Here is an 18,454-nt window from a genome sequence, read left to right as displayed (position 1 = left end):
AACAATAATTGCTTAGTTTTGAAATTTCTGACTTCATCACCTCAGTCAAGGGGTTGATTATGATTGCCCTACTCTACCTGATTAGCTGGAGACTGGTGCTGGACCTGTCAGCCAAGCCTGACCTGAGACTGCAGGAAACAGAGTCAGTCCTGACCCAAGGATGTGTCCAGGGACAACGTGGAGATCGAAAGCCAGGCGAACAGTACCTCTGAAGTGGCAGCTTGATGTAGCAGGGAGGCAAAATCCAAACAGAAAACAAGTGGACAGAAATCAGGTCATGAAGACAGAAGTTTCTGAGTCAAAGGAAATAGCCAGAAACCAGGGCCAGGGCCTGCAACTGGAGCACTAGTCCTTTTTTCGGAGAAGCTAGCCTGCCTCGTGGTGGCAACATGCAGGCAAACATAGATAAAGTCATGAACAATGAATTAACTTTTTTTCTTCTTATCCAAAAAGGGTGAGAAAACCAAAAAGTCTAACCCAGAAAGACAACAACTTGTTACTCCTTGCTCACTCTTAGGGAGACTTTCTTTGACCTCAGTTTTAGTTCCATTATAGGGTCACTATGAGTAGGTAATCGACTTGATGGCAGCGGGTTCGGTTTGGTTTTTTCAGTGTCTTTCCTCCGTCTTAATGTTTTATGTCCTTTAAGGTAATAGGGTATGGAGAGAAAAAATAACAATCTTGTGCTCTGCTGGTGGCTACAATTAGTGTCAAACTAAATGTTTACTTCTTCCAGTTTTTACTTGAATTACTGACAAAGAAGGCTACCAAAAATGTTGTAGTTGATATTAAAAAAATTAATAATGATATTTGTAATTAAAGTTCAGAACATTTTCATGTAAGAAAAGATTTTTTTTTTTTCCTTTCACAAAATTGTTTCTGGTGTCTGTCATGGATTGAATTATGTCCCCCAAAATGTGTGTAAAACTTGGTTAGGCCATGATTCCCATGATTCTGTGATTGTCCCCCATTTTGTGATTATAATTTTATGTTAAAGAGGATTAGGGTGGGATTGTAACACCCTTACCAGGTCACATCCCTGATCCAATACAAAGGGAGTTTCCCTGGGGTGTAGCCTGTACCACCTTTTATCTCTCAAGAGATGAAAGGAAAGGGAAGTAAGCAGAGAGTTGGGGACCTCATACCACCAAGAAAGCAGTGCCAGGACCAGAGCGCCTCCTTTGGACCTGAAGTTCCTGTGCTGAGATGCTCCCAGACCAAGGGGAGGTTGATGACAAGGACCTTCCTCCAAAGCCAGCACAGAGAGAAAGCCTTCCCCTAGAGCCGGTGCCCTGAATTAGGACTTCTAGCTTACTGGACTGTGAGAGAATAAACTTCTCTTTGTCAAAACCATCCATTTGTGGTATTTCTGTTACAGCAGCACTAGATGACTAAGACAGTGTCATTTACAGGTATATAGACACATACAAAACAAGCCTTTTAAAACTCTGGCCAGATATTAAAAGTATTAGAATACTAAAAAATAATAATAATAATAATAAAATGACCTGATTCCATTCAATGATGCTTTCTTTCATGTTGTCGTTAGGTACCATCAAGTTGGTTACGACTAATAGCAACACTATGCACAACAGAACGAAACACTGCCGGGTCCTGTGCCATCCTTACAATCATTGTTATGCTTGAGCTCATTGTTGCAGCCACTGTGTCAGTCCACCTCGTTGAGGGTCTTCCGCTTTTCCGCTGACCCTGTACTCTGCCAAGCATTATGTCCTTCTCCAGGGACTGATCCCTGCTGACAACAAGTCCAAAGTATGTAAGACACAGTCTTGCCATCCTTGCATCTAAGGAGCATCCTGGCCACACTTCTTCCAAGACAGATTTGTTTGTTCTTTTGGCAGTCCATGGTACATTCAATATTCTTCACCAACACCACAATTCAAAAGCGTCAACTCTTCTTTGGTCTTCCTTATTCATTGTCCAGCTTTCACATGCATATGATGTGATTAAAAATACCATGGCTTGGATCAGGTGTACCTTAGTCTTTAGGGTGACATCTTTGCTCTTCAACACTTTGAAGAGGTCCTTTGCAGCAAATTTGCCCAAATGCAGTGCGTCTTTTGATTTCTTGACTGCTACTTCCATGGCTGTTGATTGTGGATGCAAGAAAAATGAAATCCTTGACAACTTCAATCTTTTCTCCATTTATCATGATGTTGCTTATTGGTACAGTTGTGAGGATTTTTGTTTTCTTTATGTTGAAGTGTAATCCATCCTGAAGGCTGTGGTCTTTGATCTTCCTTAGTAAGTGCTTCAAGTCCTCTTCACTTTCAGCAAGCAAGGTTGTGTCATCTGCATAACGCAGGTTGTTAATGAGTCTTCCTCCAATCCTGATGCCCCGTTCTTCTTCATATAGTCCAGCTTCTCGTATTATCTGTTCAGCACACAGATTGAATAGGTATGGTGAAAGAATACAACCCTAGCACACAGCTTTCCTGACTTTAAACCACTCAGTATCCCTTTGTTCTGTCCCAACAACTGCCTCTTGATCTATGTAAAAGTTCCTCAAGAGCACAATTAAGTGTTCTGGAATTCCCATTCTTCCAAGTGTTATCCATAGTTTGTTATGATCCACATAGTCGAATGCCTTTGCATAATCAATAAAACACAGGTAAACATCCTCCTGGTATTCTCTGCTTTCAGCCAAGATCCATCTGACAACAGCAATGATATCCCTGGTTCCACATCCTCTTCCGAAACTGGCCTGAATTTCTGGCAGTTCCCTGTTAATATACTGCTGTAGCCGTTTTTGAACGATCTTTAGGAAAATTTTGCTTGCATGTGATTTTAATGATGTTGTTCTATAATTTCCACATTTGGTTGGATCACCCTTCTTGGGAATATGCATAAATATGGATCTCTTCCAATCAGTTGGCCAGGAAGCTGTCTTCCATATTTCTTGGCATAGACGAGTGAGCACCTCCAATGCTGCATCTGTTTGTTGAAACATCTCAATCGATATCCCATCAATTCCTGCAACCTTGTTTTTTGCCATTGTCTTCAGAGCAGCTTGGATTTCTTCCTTCAGTACCATCGGTTCCTGATCATATGACACCTCTTGAAATGGTTGAATATCGACTAATTCTTTTTGGTATAATGACTCTGTGTATTCCTTTCATCTTCTTTTGATGTTTCCTGTGTCATTTAATATTTTCCCCATGGAATCCTTCACTATTGCAACTCGATGCTTGAATTTTTTCTTCAGTTCTTTCAGCTTGAGAAATGCCAGACGTGTTCTTCCCTTTTGGTTTTCCCTCTCCAGCTCTTTGCCCATGTCATTATAATACTTTACTTTGTTTTCTCAAGAGGCCCTTTGAAATCTTCTCTTCAGTTCTTTTACTTCATCAATTCTTCCTTTTGCTTTAGCTGCTCAATGCTCAAGAGCAAGTTTCAGAGGCTCCTCTGACATCCGTCTTGGTCTTTTCTTTCTTTCCTGTCTTTTCAGTGATGTCTTGCTTTCTTCATGTATGATGTTCTTGATGTCATTCCGCAAATTGTCTGGTCTTCGGTCACTAGTGTGCAAAGCGTCAAATCTATTCTTGAGATGGTCTCTAAATTCAGGTGGGATATACTCAAGGTCATATTTTGGCTCCCGTGGCCTTGCTCTGATTTTCTTCAGTTTCAGCTTGAGCTTGCATATGAGCAATTGATGGTGTGTTCCACAGTCAGCCCCTGACCTTGTTCTGACTGATGATATTGAGCTTTTCCATCGTCTCTTTCCACAGATGTAGTCAATTTGATTTCTGTGTGTTCCATCTGTCCAGGTCCATGTGTATAGTCACCGTTTATGTTGGTGAAAGAAGGTATTTCCAATGAAGAATTCGTTGGTCTTCCAAAATTCTATCATTTGATCTCCAGCATTGTTTCTATCACCAAGGCCATATTTTCCAGCTACTGTTACTTCTTCTTTGTTTCCAGCTTTCACATTCCAATCACCAGTAATTATCAATGCATCTTGATTGCATGTTTGATCAATTTCAGAATGCAGGAGCTGATAAAAATCTTCTATTTCTTCAACTTTGGCCCTAGTGGTTGGTGAGTAAATTTGAATAATAGTCATATTAACTGATCTTCCTTGTAGGCGTATGGATAGCATTCTATCACTGACAGCATTGTACTTCAGGATAGATCTTGAAATGTTCTTTTTGACAATGAATGCAAGACCATTCCTCTTTGAGTTGTCATTCCCAGCATAGTGGGCTATATGATTGTCTGATTCAAAATGGCCAATACCAGTCCATTTCAGCTCACTAATGCCTAGGATATAGATGTTTATGTGTTCCATTTCATTTTTGACGAGTTCCAATTTTCCTAGATTCATACTTCGTACATTCCAGGTTCTGATTATTAATGGATGTTTGCAGCTGGTTTCTTCTCATTTTGAGTCCCGCCACGTCAGCAAATGAAAGTCACAAAAGCTTTATTCCATCCACGTCATTAAGGTCGACTCTACTTTGAGGAGGCAGCTCTTGCTCAGTCATCTTTTGAGTGCCTTCCAACCTGAGGGGCTCATCTTCCAGCACCATATCAGACAATGTTCTGCTGCTATTCATAAGGTTTTCACTGGCTATTGCTTTTCAGAAGTAGACTGCCGGGTCCTTCTTCCTAGTCTGTCTTAGTCTGGAAGCTCAGCTGAAACCTGTTCTCGGTGGGTGACCCTGCTGGTATCTGAATACTGGTGGCATAGCTTCCAGCATCACAGCAACACACAAGCTCCCACAGTATAACAAACTTACAGACACTTGGGGGGATGCTTTCATAGGTATATATATGCCAGCTAATGTGAGTATAAAAAGGCAAAATAGAAATGTTACCATGTATTCCTTTTCTCTTATACTCTCTGTCTCATAGCCTTTGCTTTTAATCATATCCTTTTTTTAATCTCCAATGTATATTGATCAGGTAAGTGTTTATATTGACATATTAAATGTAAAAATGATATGTATGATACAAAGTTAAATATATTCAATAGAAAAGAAACATGTATATAGCCAGTAAAGATATTTTCGTGGTAAATTATAGTCCATTAAATAATAGTAAAGGAATCCTGGTGGCACAATGGTTAAGGGCTTAGCTGCTAAACAAAAGTTTGGTGGTCCAAACCTACCCTGTGACTCCACAAGAGAAAGACCTGGCAACCTGCTCCCCTAACTAGTAGAGCCTAGAAAACGCTAGGGGGCCGTTGTACTGTGTCACATGGCGCTGCTGGGTTGAAGTCAACCAGTGGCATCTAACACAACAAATAAAAGTAATTCAGTAGATAGAAAAATCTTAAAGGCAGATATATTTACAAGTTTAATTAAAAGCCAGTTTTACAGGGTTCCTATGAGTCAGAATCAACTTGATGGCAATGAGTTTGGTTTTGGTTTTTATTATATAAATACCACCCTCAGCACCTCCCCCCCCCCCCGCCCCCGGCCACATGTCTCAGGATGATAACTTTCAGAGAGTATTTTCAGGTCGTCTGACCTTTCTATCTTTTTTCTTTCTTCATTTGTTAAGTACATCCAAATAAAAAAATCCAACTCACAGTCAACCCTATAGGACAGAGTAGTACTGCCCGAATAGAGTTTCCAAGGAAAGCTGGTGGCTGGTAGCTTCAAACTGCTGACCTTTTAGTTAGCAGCGATATTCTTTACCACTGCACCACTGGGACTCCATTAAGCACATAGCCAAACCAAAACCAAGCTTGTTGAGTTGGAGTCCATTGCTACTTACAGAGACCCCATAGGACAGAGTAAAACTGTCCCATAGAGTTTTCAAGGAGTGGCTGGTGGATTCAAGCTGCCAAGTTTTTGTTAGCAGCCAGCTCTTAACCACGGTGCCAACAGGGTTCCATTAAGCACATATTATAAATGGAAACCTTGGTGGTGTAGTGGTTAAGAGCTTGGCTGCTAACCCAAAGTTTGGCAGTTCAAATCCACCTGGTGGTCCTTGGAAACCCTATGGGTGCTTCTACTCTGTCCTACTGGGTCACTAAGAATTGGAATTCACTTGTCAGCAATAGGTTTTTTTTTTTTTTCTTGGTAAGTGCTAAATAGCACAGGCAAAGTCCCTATTCTCTTGGAGCTGCTATTCTACTGGGGGAAGGCAGAACAGAAACAAGTAGACAAAAGCTAAAAATGATAACATTTCAAATAGCTTCAAGGGTTACAAAGAAATAAAGATGGATAGTGGAATATAGAGAATGACAGCAGGAAAGAGTGATAGGGAGGGTGTGTTAGAGGAAGCTTATCTAATCTGAAGTCTGAGAGATGAAAAGGCCTGTGAAAGCATAGGGGACGTGTTCCCTGGAAAAGGCTCAGAGGCAGGAACAATACTGGGCATTTGAAGAAGAAAAGAAAACCAAGTAGGTGGATATCAGTGAAATGGGTTGTAAGGAGAAGATAGAGGAGAAGTAGTTAAGAGTGGGATGGTGTAGAGCCCTATGTGCTCTGGTAAGGAGCTTGGCTTTATTCTAAAAGTCATGAGAAGCAATAGGAAGGTATTAAGTATGTGAGTGAGATAATCTGATGATGACTTGAGAGCAGGGGACCATCTGGCTTGACTTTAATAGGTGTAGCACATCAGTTGTCCTACATTCTGTTCTTCTTTATCTTGTTTTAACTGCATCCAGAGCCAAGTAGGGGACTGTGGACGGGCTAAGCTCTTTTGAAGAACATAATAGTTTAAAGGAATCTGTTTCTTCTGGAGAGCACTGAAGACCATAAAATGTTTGAATATTGGTAAATTGCCCATGAAAGAAGTATTGCCAAAGGGATTTTAAAATGCATATCAGTAACAAAATGTTCCCTTATCCATGGAATGCACAGTAAAAAAGTGCTAGCTCTCTTCTTTTCTCTCTCCCTCTCGTTACAACTCCCTATAGGGTCACTACAAGTCGGAATCGACTCGATGGCAGTGGGTTTTTGGTTTATAGTCTCTTTTTAGTTAGTATAATATTCAGTCAGTAACATTTAATATCATTGAAAAAGAAATTTAATAACACATACCCATTCTCAAGTATTAAAAATATATTTTATTTAATTAACACCAAAGAAATGAGAGACCTAATAACAATTATATTTTCTCCTCTTTTCACTATCTTCACTTTAAATTATCTTATAAGGTGATAAATTTTCTTGCTTGAAGTTCAAAAGTGAGTAAAATAATGTTTTTAGAATATCATCATTTGAATACCTTTAGAAATAATAAAAAAGCTTGTGGAATTCTTTATCTAAATATATAGCATTTGACTTTTTAAAAGAGATGATTGCTTATACAATCTAGGCAACAAATATCTCCAAGTAGCTCCTGATTATTTTCAGAAAAATTATGCTGATAAATTTAACTTTTTACAGTAATAGTTTTACTGTTTTACGAAAACAACGTTCTTATAAAAAATATTCAAACAATGCATAAAAATACAAAGAAGAAACTTTTAAAATCACCTCAGAAATAGAAATTGAACAGTGATTTAATCCAGGTTTTATCTCTCTCCCTCTCTATAATATGTGTGTGTATATGATGTATAACAAATAATAGGTCATATAAAGTATAATGTGTATTTTAAGAAAAATGTATTATCTAAGAAAAATATAATGCATATTTTAAGAAAAATCACAAGATACATTGTTTTAACCAAAAATATTAATATTTCTTGAATTTAGGCAAAAAAGTAAAAGAATTGATAATTTTCAAATAATATTTTCTTTAAACTGATGGCAATAAATAGAAGAAGACCCCTCTTAAGCTAATTAAAAAGATAATGAAAAACTAGTAATTGGTGCCTTTTTAAATCTAAATGTTCTAACAATAACCAGAATTGGCTGATTACCCTGCTAAATATGAGGAGATAACCCCATTTAAGCTTCCACCAGTTTCCCCTCCCCACACACCCTATCCTCTTTGATTTTGAAAAATTCTTAATTTTACAATGCCAAGGCATATAGACATATAGCATTATATTCTCTTGTGTAACCATGATTTCCACAAGTATTTTGTTTTTGTACTAATTGAAAATACAACATGAATCCATTTTACTATGGCCTTTCCATTCCAGAGTTCTATACTAAATCCATCTCTTGTTTGATTTCATTTTATTGTCAATTTTGTTTGCTTTTGTTTTCCAAAGAAATACTCAGAGGTGCAGTTTTTCCTGAGTTCCTGAATGTTTTTCTGTTGTCTTCACAATTGAAGGAAACTGGGTTTAACAGTTGTTTTACATCTGCTTCCATTCATCCATTTATTTAACATTAATTGAGCTCCTACTATGTGCCAGGTACTGAGGATACAGAATCAACAACACAAAGTTCCTGCCCTTGTAAAGCTCACAATCCATTATGGGTAGAAAAACATGCAAATATATGGATTTTAGATCCTGATGAGTGATAAGGTAACTAGCCTGCACTCAAAAAAACAAAAAAACAAAAAAAACAATGCCTTGGGGAAAAGGAAAGGGGCAAGAAACTGTTCTAGATTGAAAAGGACTAGGAAACATAATTATCAAGTGCAGATCTGAGAATCTTGATTGGATCCTGATTGAAAATTTGGGTAACAATAGGCAGAAAGTATTTAACACTTTTTCTTCTATTGATGAACATTTTTTTCTCAATGTTAATCATTAATCCATGAAATTCGTTCTGTGTAAAATGTACTTCAAGGGTATAATTACTCCTTAAATCTAATAGCTACTGTTTTTCTTTCACTGAAAAAGGTAAAGTTGAATTTTCTAATCTGATTCAAATTAATTTTTCATACCGTGTTTCGGAATAGGTTTTCCATAAGCATAACCCTATACTGTTCTAGTAGTTTTAATCTTTTATTAAAATTTAAATTTCAATACTGAAAAGATACTTAAAAATGATGGTAAAAAATATTGCTTTAAAATTTTAAGTTACTTAATTCCCTTTGCTAATTAATGTTTAGCACAAAATTTGAATTCTGAAGGGAACTTTAGAAAGTGTGATGCAGATCACTGATAGTTCACAGGCTGTCACTAGTTTTTGCCAATTAAGTATAAAAATTGAGAGTGTTTAGATATTTTTATAGTAATTTGACAAAATAGAATTATGCACATAACCTAATAATAATAAAAAGTGGCTTGTATTTTGTCTTTTTTTCCTTTTTCTAGTAGTCCATTTTATTAGATATTACCAAATTATCAATCTATGACAGACTGGAAATTTAAAAATGGATAGAAATAAATATCTTTTATTCTATATTTTATTAAAGACTGTTAGTCTGTCATTTTCAGTTTTTAAACTAGAGAGGTCAAGTTTATAAGGCTGAGGTAGAATTCTATAACTACAATTTTATAATTGTAGAATATATTTTACTATACTGTGATAACTGTTTAATCACAATGTTAAGTTATAAACTCAAAGTTCTAACCAGAAACCACTTAATACTTTTGCCTTACAACTTGATAGCTTAGCAAAAATAATTACTACTCTCTATTTCATTATTTATGAAATCAATTTTATTGTAAAGAGTGGAAAAGGGGAGTTGGGCTAGGTAATTTTGCTTTAAAATTCTTGCACAAAAATTATATTAATCCATAAAGTCAAGGGTATGTGGTTGATTTTTCACAATAATACTAACTTATAAGAGAAAATAATCTTTTACGTTATTATTATTATTTTTTACTGTTAGTCACTCTCTTCTTACATTTCCATTTAAGTCAGTTGATTAATAAGAACATGAACATAGCAAGCCTTTAAAAAGTGCAGAGTAGTAACTTGGTAACAAATTTTAAGTGGCTTGTAATACAATTAAAGTCAAGAACAACTTGCCTGTTCCAAGTTTAAATTTTGATTATCCAGGACTGAGAAATAAAATTATTAAGCATTCTCCAATTTATCTAACTTGCTTTAAATTATTTTCAAAACCCAGAAAATCTTTTAATTCATCTCCTCTGTTCTAGTGTTTCCAACTTGGTAGCATGTTGGAGCCAGGCACATTATTTATAACAAAAACTCCTGCTTGAGTTTAGGTTTGTTTTTGCTCTGAAAGAAATACAAAGTGACAATCCCTTCCATCGGTTTTTTTTTTTTTTTTTAATAATTTTTATTGTGTTTTAAGTAAAAGTTTTCAAATCAAGTCATTGTCTCACACAAAAACCCATATACACCTTGCTACACACTCCCAATTACTCTCCCCCTAATCAGACAGCCTGCTCTCTCCCTCCACTCTCTCTTTTCGTGTCCTTTTCGCCAGCTTCTAATCCCCTCCACCCTTTCATCTCCCCTCCAGGCAGGAGATGCCAACATAGTCTCAAGTGTCCACCTGATCCAAGAAGCTCACCCCTCACCAGCATCCCTCTCCAACCCATTGTCCAGTCCAATCCATGTCTGAAGAGTTAGCTTCGGGAAGGGTTCCTGTCCTGGGGCAACAGAAGGTCTGGGGGCCATGACCACTGGGGTCCTTCCAGTCTCAGACCACTAAGTCTAGTCTTATGAGAATTTGAGGTCTGCATCCCACTTGCTCTCCTGCTCCCTCAGGGGTTCTCTGTTGTGTTCCCTGTCAGGGCTGTCCTCGGATGTTGCTGGGCACCATCTAGTTCTGCTCTCAGGATGATGTAGTCTCTGGTTCATGTGGCCCTTTCCGTCTCTTGGGCTCGTAATCGTCTTGTGTCCTTGGTGTTCTTCATTCTCCTTTGATCCAGGTGGGTTGAGACCAATTGATGCATCTTAGATGGCTGCTTGCTGGCGTTTAAGACCCCAGACGCCACTCTTCAAAGTGGGACGCAGAATGTTTTGTTAATAGATTTTATTATGCCAATTGACTTAGATGTCCCCTGAAAACATGGTCCCCAGACCCCTGCCCCTGCTACACTGGCCTTCGAAGCATTCAGTTTATTCAGGAAACTTCTTTGCTTTTGGTTTAGTCCAATTGTGCTGACCTCCCCGGTACTGTGTGCTGTCTTTCCCTTCACCTAAAGTAGTTCTTATCTACTATCTAATTAGTGAATACCCGTCTCCCACCATCCCTCCCTCCCCCTTCTTGTAACCACAAAAGAACGTTTTCTTATCAGTTTAAACTATTTCTCAAGTTCTTATAATAGTGGTCTTATACAATATTTTTCCTTTTGCAACTAATTTCACTCAGCATAATGCCTTCCAGATTCCTCCATGTTATAAAATGTTTCACAGATTTCTCAGTTCTTTATCAATGCATAGTATTCCACTGTGTGAATATACCATAATTTATTTATCCATTCATCCATTGATGGTCACGTTGGTTGCTTCCATGTTTTTGCTATTGTAAACAGTGCTGCAATAAACATGGGTGTGCATATATCTGTTCATGTAAAGGCTCTTATTTCTCTAGGATATATTCCAAGGAGTGGGACTGCTGGATTGTATGGTAGTTCTATTTCTAGCTTCTTAAGGAAGCGTCAAATTGATTTCCAAAGTGGTTGTACCATTTTACATTCCCACCAGCAGTGTAGAAGTGTTCCAATCTCTCCACAGCCTCTCCAACGTTTATTATTTTGTGTTTTTTGGATGAATGCCAGACTTGTTGGAGTGAGATGAAATCTCATTGTAGTTTTGATCTGCATTTCTCTAATGGCTAATGATCATGAACATTTCCTCATATATCTGTTAGCTACCTGAATGTCTTCTTTAGTGAAGTGTCTATTCATATCTTTTGCCCATTTTTTAATTGGGTTATTTGTCTTTTTGCAGTTGAGATTTTGCAGTATCATGTAGATTTTAGAGATCAGGTGCTGATCAGAAATGTCATAGCTAAAAACTTTTTCCCAGTCTGTAGGTAGTCTTTTTACTCTTTTGGTGAAGTCTTTGGATGAGCATAAGTGTTTGATTTTTAGGAGCTCCCAGGTATCTAGTTTTTCTTCTACATTCTTTACAATGTTTTCTATACTGTTTATGCCATGTATTAGGGCTCCTAACATTGCCCCTATTTTTTCTTCTATGATCTTTATCGTTTCAGATTTTATATTTAGGTCTTTGATCCATTTTGAGTTAGTTTTTGTGCATGGAGTGAGGTATGGGTCTTGTTTCATTTTTTTGCAGATGGATATTCAGTTATGCCAGCACCATTTGTTAAAAAGACTGTCTTTTCCCCATTTAACTGTTTTGGGGCCTTTGTCAAATATCAGCTGCTCATATGTGGATGGATTTATGTCTGGATTCTCAATTCTGTTCTGTTGGTCCATGTATCTGTTGTTGTACCAGTACCAGGCTATTTTGACTACTGTGGCCGTATAATAGGTTCTAAAATCAGGTAAAGTAAGGCCTCCTACTTTGTTCTTCTTTTTCAATAATGCCTTATTTATCCGGGGCCTCTTTCCCTTCCATATGAAATTGGTGATTTGTTTCTCCATCTCGTTAAAGAATGTTGTTGGGATTTGGATCAGAATTGCATTAAATGTATAGATCGCTTTTGGTAGAATAGACATTTTTATAATGTTAAGTCTTCCTATCCATGAGCAAGGTATGTTCTTCAACTTGTGTAAGTCTCTTTTGGTTTCTTGCAGAAGTGTACTGTAGTTTTCTTTGTATAAGTCTTTTACATCTCTGGTAAGATTTATTCCTAAGTGTTTTATCTTCTTGGGGGCTACTGTAAATGGCATTGATTTGGTGATTCCCTCTTCGATGTTCTTTTTGTCGGTGTAAAGAAGTCCAACTGATTTTTGTATGTTTATCTTGTATTCCGATACTCTGCTGAACTCTTCTATTAGTTTCAGTAGTTTTCTGGAGGATTCCTTAGGGTTTTCTGTGTATAAGATCATGTCATCTGCAAATAGAGATACTTTGACTTCTTCCTTGCCAATCTGGATGCCCTTTATTTCTTTCTCTAGCCTAATTGCTCTGGCTAGGACTTCCAGCACAATGTTGAATAAGAGAGGTGATAAAGGGCATTCTTGTCTGGTTCCTGATCTCAATGGGAATGTTTTCAGGCTCTCTCCATTTAGGGTGATGTTGGCTATTGGCTTTGTATAGATGCCCTTTATTATGTTGAGGGATTTTCCTTCTATCCCTATTTTGCTGAGTTTTTATCTATCATGAATGGGTGTTGAACTGTGGCAAATGCCTTTTCTGCATCAATTGATAAAATCATGTGATTCTTGTCTTTTGTTTTATTTATGTGGTGGATTACATTAATTGTGTTTCTAATGTTGAACCATCCCTGCATACCTGGTATGAATCCCACTTGGTCATGGTGGATTATTTTTTTGATATGTTGTTGAATCCTATTGGCTAGAATTTTGTTGAGGATTTTTGCATCCACATTCATGAGGGATATAGGTGTATAATTTTCTTTTCTTGTGGTGTGTTTACCTGGTTTTGGTATCAGGAATATGGTGGTTTCATAGAATGAATTTGGTAGTATTCCCTCCTTTTCGATGCTCTGAAATACCTTTAGTAGTAGTGGTGTTAACTCTTCTCTGAAAGTTTGGTAGAACTCTGCAGTGAAGCCCTCTGGACCAGGGCTTTTTTTTTTGTTGGGAGTTTTTTGATTACCTTTTCAGTCTCTTCTTTTGTTATGGGTCTATTTAGTTGTTCTACCTCTGTTTCTGTTAGTTTAGGTAGGTAGTGTGTTTTTGGGAATTCATCCATTTCTTCTAGGTTTTCAGATTTGTTTGAGTGTAGTTTTTCATAGTAATCTAATATGATTCTTTTAATTTCATTTGGGTCTGTTGTAATATCACCCATCTCATTTCTTATTTGGGTTATTTGCTTCCTCTCCTGTTTTTCTTTTGTCAGTTTGGGCAATGGTTTATGAATTTTGTTGAGTTTTTCAAAAGACAAGCTTTTGGTCTTGTTAATTCTTTCAATTGTTTTTCTGTTTTCTATTTCATTTAGTTCAGCTCTAAGTTTTATTATTTATTTTCTTCTGGCGCCTGTGGGTTTCTTTTGTTGCTCTCTTTCTATTTGTTTAAGTTGTAGGGATAGTTCTTTGATTTTGGCCCTTTCTTCTTTTTGGATGTGTACATTTATTGATATAAATTGGCCTCTGAGCACCTCGTTTGCTGTGTCCCAAAGGTTCTGATAGAAAGTGTTTTCATTCTCATTGGATTCTATGAATTTCTTTATTCCATCCTTAATGTCTTGTATAATCCTGTCTTTTTTGATCAGGGTATTGTTCAATTTCCAAGTGTTTGATTTCTTTTCCCTGCTTTTCCTGTTATTGATTTCCACTTTTATGGCCTTATGGTCAGAGAAGATGCTTTGTAATATTTCAGTGTTTTGGATTCTGCTAAGGCTTGCTTTATGACCTAATATGTGGTCTATTCTAGAGAATGTTCCATGTGCACTAGAAAAGAAAGTATAGTTGGTTGCTGTTGGGTAGAGTATTCTGTATACGTCTATGAGGTCAAGTTGGTTGATTGTGGCATTTAGATCTTCCGTGTCTTTACTGAGCTTCTTTCTGGATGTCCTGTCCTTCAGCAAAAGTGGTGTGTTGAAGTCTCCTACTATTATTGTGGAGCTGTCTCTCTCACTTTTGAATGCTGATAGAGTTTGTTTTATGTATCTTGCAGCCCTGTAATTGGGCGCATGAATATTTAACATGGTTATTTCTTCTTGGTGTATTGTCCCTTTAATCATTATATAGTGTCCTTCGTTATCCTTTCTGATGGATTTAACTTTAAAGTCTATTTTGTCAGAAATTAATATTGCCACTCCTGCTCTTTTTTGATTGTTGTTACCTTGGTATATTTTTTTCCATCATTTGAGTTTTACTTTGTTTGTGTCTCTAAGGTGTGTCTCTTGTAGCAGCATATAGATGGATCTTGTTTTTTAATCCATTGTGCCACTCTCTGTCTCTTTATTGGTGCATTTAGTCCATTTACATTCAGGGTAATTATGGATAGGTATGAATTTAGTGCTCTCATTTTGATGCCTTTTTTCGTGTGTTGGTAGCTTCTTTTTCCCACTTGATTTTAAGTGCTGAGTAGATTTTCTTTATATATTGTCCTTTCCTCATATTTGTTGTTGTTGATTTTGTTTCTGCTGAGTCTGTATTTTTCCCTTGTATTTTATTTTGGTGAGTAGGATAGTTTGTCTCCTTTGTGGTTACCTTATTATTTACCCATATTTTTCTAAATTTATAACTAACTTTTCTTTGTATCGCCGTATCTTCCTCTCCATATGGAAGGTGTATGATTACATTTCTTAGTCCCTCTTTATTATTTTAATGTTGTCTTCTTTTATATAATAACATCGCTGTTACCCTGTGTTGGGCTTTTTTTTTTTTTTTTTTTTTGATTTCCCTGTCTGGGTTGACTTCTGGTCGCTCTGCCCAGTGTTCTAGTCTTGGGTTGATACCTGATATTACTGATTTTCTAACCAAAGAACTCCCTTTAGTATTTCTTGTAGTGTTGGTTTGGTTTTTACAAATTCCCTCAACTTGTGTTTATCTGGAAATGTCTTAATTTCACCTTCATATTTAAGAGATAGTTTTGATGGATATATGATTCTTGGCAGGCAGTTTTTTTCCTTCAATTTTTTAAATATGTCATCCCATTGCCTTCTTGCCTGCATGGTTTCTGCTGAGTAGTCTGAGCTTATTTTTATTGGCTCTCCCTTGTAGGTGACTTTTCTTTTATCCCTCACTGCTCTTATAATTGTCTCCTTATCTTTGGTTTTGGCAAGCTTGATTATAATATGTCTTGGTGACTTTCTTTTAAGATCTATCTTATGTGGAGTTCGATGAGCATCTTGGGTAGATACTTCTCATCTTTCACAATATCAGGGAAGTTTTCTGCCAACAAATCCTCAACAATTTTCTCTGTATTTTCTGTTATCCCTCCCTGTTCTCGTACTCCAATCACTTGTAAGTTATTTCTCTTGATAGAGTCCCACATGATTCTTAAGCTTTCTTCATTATTTAAAATTTTTTATCTGATTTTTCTTCAAATATATTAGTGCCAAGTGATTTATCTTCTAGTTCAGAAATTCTAGCTTCTACTTGCTCAATTCTGCTCCTCTGACTTTCTATTGAGTTATCCAGTTCTGTAATTTTATTGTTAATCTTCTAAATTTCTGGTTGCTGTCTACCTATGGATTTTTCCTGCTTATTAAACTTTTCATTATGTTCCTGAAGAATCTTTCTGAATTCTTCAGTTGCTTGATCTGTGTGTTCCTTGGCTTGTTCTGCATATTGCCTCATTTCCTTCCTAATGTGTTGAAGCGTTCTGTACACTAAACTTTTGTATTCTGCATCCGGTAATTCCAGGAATGCACTTTCATCTAAAAATTCATGGATTCTTTGTTTTGAGAGCCTGTTGAGGTATCATGGCCTGTTTCTTTACGTGACTTGATATTGACTGTTGTCTCTGAGCCACCCATAAGTTATTGTATTAGTTTATGCTTGCTTACTATGTCGTAGCTGCTTGCTTTGTTTTGTTTTAGTATGCCCCTATGGGTTGCTTGAGTGAGCTAGCTTGATTATTTTCACCTTTGGAGCTCTGGTGTCCTGTCCCCCGCTGGCTAGAGCTGTTATCAAGTGTATCAGTCTAGGAGTCCATTCAGTTTTCTTGTATGAATTCAGCTCAGGTTTCCAGGTGGCTGATATCAAGTGTGTGGTACAGGCTCTGTCCTACAGTCTTAGAGGGGCAGGGATGATTGATGTATATACCTGTATCTGATTGCAGCAGGGGGTCATGCTCTGAACAATGCAGGGGGCTGAGATCCAACCCCCAAGTGTCTCTGAGGAAAACACGTCTCTGTTCCCTAGAGCGTGCTGGTGGGTGGGTTCTGCAGTGGGACCATGGGCACCCAAGGATTTTGTTGTAAGGACTGGGAGGTACCAGTTATCCCTGGGCTCCTGTCGCAGGTGGCTGGGTGACCCAAGTGGAGCCACCAGTCCTTAGGTCCCTTTTGGGGATAGGTGAGGATCTTGTTTAATAGGAAAAGCAATGTCAAATATCAAACACCCACCTCTCCACCGCACAGCTGAAATGGATGGAGTTTGCCAACAAGGGCCTATTCTCCCGAAGTAGGCCCACACAGGTCCATGCAGAAGGGAAAGGTGCTCAAGGTCCACAGACGGTTTATGTCTGGACAGGAGCCACTTCTGTTCTGAGCTCCCCCAGTTAATGGAGCTAACAAATTATCTTTTCCCCCCAGTTGGAAATTTTTTCCTTCCCTAAGGCTGGGAGGACGGCTCCAGGTGCTCACCGGGGTCTATCTCAGGCCTAGGGATTCAGCCGCTGAAGCTGGCTTGGGGGCTTGGGGGCCGGGGGGGGGGGGACGCAGCAAAATATACTCAAGAACTTAGCTTTTGCTGAGAGGGCCGTTCTCCTCAGGTCCCAGAGGTGTGAGTAGGCTGTGTGGCTGGCTGCTTCTCCCTGAGGAAACTGTGGCCGAAAGTCAGGACCAGCCTGCCGCTGCCGCTGCTGCTGCCAAAGCCGCTCCGGGAATGGTGCCTGAGGGCTCCCCATGATTCAGGTCAGCAACTCCTCTCCGCTTCTGAATGGTCTCTTCCTTCTCCTGCCCCTCAGTTCCTTTTCTAAGCTTGCCTTTGATGCTCAGGGCTCCCAGCTTGTCACAAATATACTCATTTCACTTGTTCTTTCTGGTCTTTGTTGTAAAGAGGGCTTGACAGAAGGGTCTGTCTATTCTGCCATCTTGGCTCGGCCTCCCCTTCCACCTGTTTTTTAATTAATTGTGCAACATTTGTTTACTTGTCAACAGGAGCCCTAGTGTCCTTACCAAGCCTGAGAAGTCTGTCTCTCAGGAATCATAAGAGAAGTATACAGGCAAATATCCGTCAACAGATAGATGGAAAAACAAAATATGGTATATATGTGCAAAGGACGACTACTCTGCCATAAAGAGTGATAGAGTTCTGATAAATGTCACAACATGGATGAACCTTGAAAACATTGTTGTTGTTAGGTGCCGTCGAGTTGGTTCTGACTCATAGAGACCCTAGGCACAACAGAACGAAATACTGCCCTGTGCTGTGCCATCCTTACAATCGTTGTTATGCTTTAGCTCATTGCTGCAGCCACTATGTCAATCCACCTCGTTGATGGTCTTCCTCTTTTCTGCTGACCCTACACTTTGCCAAGCATGATGTCCTTCTCCAGAGACTGATTCCTCCTGACAACATGTCCAAAGTATGTAAGATGCAGTCTAGCCATCCTTGCTTCCAAGGAGCATTCTGGTTGTACTTCTTCCAAGATAGATTTGTTCATTCTTTTGGCAGTCCGTGGTATATTCAATATTCTTTGCCAACCCCACAATTCAAAGGTGTCAATTTTTTCTTCAGTATTCCTTATTCATTGTCCAGCTTTCACATGCATATGATGCAATTGAAAATACCATGGCTTGGGTCAGGCGCACCTTAATCTTCAAGGTGACATCTTTGCATTTCAACACTTTAAAGAGGTCCTTTGCAGCAAATTTACCCAATGCAATGTGTTGTTCGCTTTCTTGACTGCTGCTTCCATAGGTGTTGATTGTGGATCCAAGTAAAA

This window comes from Loxodonta africana, chromosome 1 (genome assembly GCF_030014295.1).
Source record: "Loxodonta africana isolate mLoxAfr1 chromosome 1, mLoxAfr1.hap2, whole genome shotgun sequence".
Classification (NCBI taxonomy): Eukaryota; Metazoa; Chordata; class Mammalia; order Proboscidea; family Elephantidae; genus Loxodonta; species Loxodonta africana.
The sequence above is the reverse complement of the archived record's forward strand: the minus strand, read 5'-3'. Positions refer to the sequence as shown.